Source organism: Grammomys surdaster, unplaced genomic scaffold (genome assembly GCF_004785775.1).
Source record: "Grammomys surdaster isolate TR1022 unplaced genomic scaffold, NIH_TR_1.0 119544, whole genome shotgun sequence".
Lineage (NCBI taxonomy): Eukaryota > Metazoa > Chordata > Mammalia > Rodentia > Muridae > Grammomys > Grammomys surdaster.
This window is the reverse complement of record NW_021615654.1, coordinates 1-3,745: the sequence shown is the minus strand read 5'-3', so window position 1 is coordinate 3,745 and position 3,745 is coordinate 1. Positions and strand designations below refer to the sequence as shown.

General features: G+C 44.1%; 1 pseudogene; it reads left to right on the top strand.

Annotated features, from left to right (window-relative positions):
* Window positions 1–1,687: 1,687 nt before the first annotated feature.
* On the top strand, window positions 1,688–2,002 carry LOC114635904 (annotated as a pseudogene).
* The last annotated feature ends 1,743 nt before the right edge of the window (window positions 2,003–3,745 follow it).

Genomic DNA, 3,745 nt, shown 5'->3' with positions numbered 1-3,745 from the left:
GCACATAGACATTGAGACAAGATACCCATACACACACACACAAAATACTCCCTCTCCCCTTTTAAGAGCTAACATCAGCTGGGCAGTGGTGGCACACGCCTTTAATCCCAGCACTTGGGAGGCAGAGGCAGGCGGATTTCTGAGTTCGAGAGTTCGAGGCTAGCCTGGTCTACAGAGTGAGTTCCAGGACAACCAGGGCTACACAGAGAAACCTTGTCTCGAAAATCCAAAAAAAAAAAAAAAAAAGAGCTAACATCAGTCTGAAGGCAGGACTCAAGTTCCAGTAGCTTAGGGCAAAAGCTTGTTAGGGCCTGCATGGGCTCACACTATGGCAGACAAACTGCCAAATGGTTTGAGTCATAACCCTCACAGGACCACAGGTGGTGGCACAGCTGAGACAGGAAGATCATAAGTTCAAGCCAGCCTGGGAAATTTAGTTAGACCTTGTATACTTTGAGTATGCTCAATCCAGGGCACTATTAGGGGGTGTGGCCTTGTTGGAGTAGGTGTGACCTTGTTGGAGGTAGTGTGCCACTGTGGGGGTGGGCTTTGGGACCCTTCTCATAGCTGCCTGGAAACAATTGCCCCTGGCTTTCTTTGGATGAAGATGTAGAACTCTCAGCTCCTCCAGCGCCATGCCTGCCTGGATTCTGCCATGTTTCCTGCCTTACTTGATGACAATGCGTTCAAACTCTGAACCTGTAAACCAGCCCCAATTAAATGTTGTCCTTTATAATAGTTGTTGGTCATAGTGTCTCTTTATAGCAGTAAAACCTTAACTAAAACAGAAATTGGTAAGAGGGACTAGAGTATTGCTGTGACAGACCTGACCATAATTTTGGTTGGAGGAATCTGGATTTGGGGACTTTGGGTTTGGGAAGCAATGGAGTGCTTTAAGTGGAGTTTGATGGACAGTCCGAGTAGAACTATGGAAGACATTGGTGCTGAGGATGATTTAACTGTGCAGACCTGGCCTGATAGATTTTAATTGAAAAGAATGTTAGGATATGGCCTAGAAACTGTTTTTGAAATATTTTGGTCAAGAATGTGGCATTTTTTTTTTCATTGTCTGAAGAGTCTGCCTGAGGCTAAGTTGAAGAGATTTAAAATAATTGCTTTGACAAAGGAAGTCTCAAAAACAGCCTGCTATAAATTCTGATTGGTGGTTACTAAAGTTCACAAGACCATTTTAATAAAAAGCAGCATGTTGAGGAAGGCAAAATACAAAATGCATAGTTCAAGTAATAAAGATGCACCAGGAAGAGAATTGAACGGAATCCTGTGTTCAAGGAGAGAAAGAGATGAAGGGAGAGGTGATCTCCGCGCAAGGTCCCCCCAGCTAAGCTTATTTATTGTGTGTGTTAGCAGTTGAACAAGGAATAGTTATGTCACGTTAGGTGTTATTACCTGGATTGTTTTCATTTGGACTTTTAATCTGGAATGAACTAGAATCCAGAAACGGAGGGCATAACTGTGCTCCAGATCTTGAGACTGGAAGACACAGGATTTTGATCTAGATCTTGAGGCACAGTGGCCATGAGGAGAGTAGCATTAATAATTAAATAAATCCTGGTCCAGTGTTGCTACCCACCTCAATGGTTTATGTCCCTCCCCCTCCCGCAAGAGCAAGTTAACCTATCATGGCGTAGACCTCGACCAACTGTTGGACATGTCTTGAGAGCCACCGATGCAGTTGTATAGCTCTCACCAGCAGTGGAAGCAGCACTCACTGCTCAAGCATTTGAGGAAGGCCAAAGAAGGAGGCGCTACCCATGGAGAAGTCAGAGGTAGTGAAGATACAACTAGGGACATGATCATTGTGCCTGAGATGGTCGGCAGCTTGGTGGGCGTGTACAATGGCAAGACCTTCAACCAGGTGGAAATCAAACCAGAGATGATCAGACACTACCTGGCCGAGTTCTCCATCACCTACAAGCCTGTGAAGCATGGTCAGCCCAGTATTGGTGCCACCCACTCCTCCCAATTCATCCCCTTCAAGTAGCCAAGGCCAATGAAGACTTGGTGTTTTTTTGATCTGGGGACAGGGGTTGGGAGAAAGAACAAAAGACAAGACAAATAAGAACCAAAGGGGGAAATGTACTCACTTTAACTTCAAAATCAAAAAGTATCTTGGTGAAGAAAACACTAGGAGATGAAAAAGTCTCCCATGCTAATGGGTGGGCTGTATCAGCACATGGAAAAGGCTGCATTGCTGAAAGCAGTGTATAGATTCAAACAATTTCGATTAAATATATAGTGACATTCTATTAGAAATAGTAATTCAAAAATTCACATGTAAGCACACATACACACACACACACAAAAGCCCAGATAGCTCCAGGAATTCTTTTTTAAGATTTATTTATTTTTTATTTATTTTATGTATATGAGTACACTGTAGCTCTATTCAGACACACCAGAAGAAAGCATCCAATCCCATTACAGACGGTTGTAAGCTACCACGTAGTTGCTGGGAATTGAACCAGGACCTCTGGAAGAGCAGTCAGTGCTCCTAACCTCCAGGGCCTTCCCCAGCCCTAGCTCCACGAATTCTTAGCAGTGCTGGGTGAATGACAGGACTGCATCCTCAGCTTCAGTTCTGAGCCACAGTAACCGACCCATAGACTAATGGTGTGGAGGAGGGAGGACCCAGCAGTACACACACGGTGACATACACCTCATTTTTGATAAAACTTCCAAAAACATATACTGGGGGGAGGGAAGACAGACCCTTTAACAAAACACTTTTAAAATGAATCAAAGACCACAATGTAAGGCTTGAAGCTTTGAAAATCTGAGACAAAGACAGGTCAAGACACAGGCAGAGACAAGGATTTTCTGAGAGGACTCCCACAGCACAGGGGACAACTCTAAGACTGGACAAATTACATGGAACTAAAATGCTTCTTTCTCTATAGCAAGAGAAAGAATTGCAAGAGTGGAGACATGATTTACACAGTGGGAAAATGTATTTAGAGCTGTGAATTTTATGCTAGGAAATATCAAATCACAGCCGGGCAGTGGTGGCGCACACCTTTAATCCCAGCACTTGGGAGGCAGAGGCAGGCAGATTTCTGAATTCGAGGATAGCCTGGTCTACAGAGTGAGTTCCAGGATAGCCAGGGCTACACAGAGAAACCCTGTCTCAAAAAACCAAAAAAAAAAAAATCATCCAATCAAAAAATGAGCTACTGGGGTGGAGAGATAGAGAGATACATGATAGAGAGATGGAGAGACAATGGAGGGATGGAGAGATGATGGAGAGATGGTGGAGGGATAGGAAGAGTTGAAGAGCTCTTCCTCCTCTTCCAGAGGACCAGAGTTCAGCTCCCAGCACCTACATCAGGAGGCTTACATCCACCTATAACTCTAGCTCCAGAGGATCCAACACTTTGGACCCTGCACACATGTCATACACATAAACAAAAGTTAATGAATGAATGAAGTACTGAACCAAATAGTTCTTAAACAAAGAAATGTAAATGGACAATGAGTACCTAAAGAAGTGTTCAACATTCCTAGCTAGCAGAGAGATGCAAGTGCAAACTTCTTTGTGAGTCTTTCTTACTCAAGTCGGAATGGCCATCATCAAGAAAACAAATGATAGCCAGATGTGATGGTGCACACGTTTAACCTAAACTCTGGGGAGGAAGAGGCAGGTGGATCTCTGTGAGTTTCAAGCCTGACTGGTCTACAAAGTGAGTTCCAGGACAGCCAGGGCTGTTTCACAGAGAAACCCTGTCTC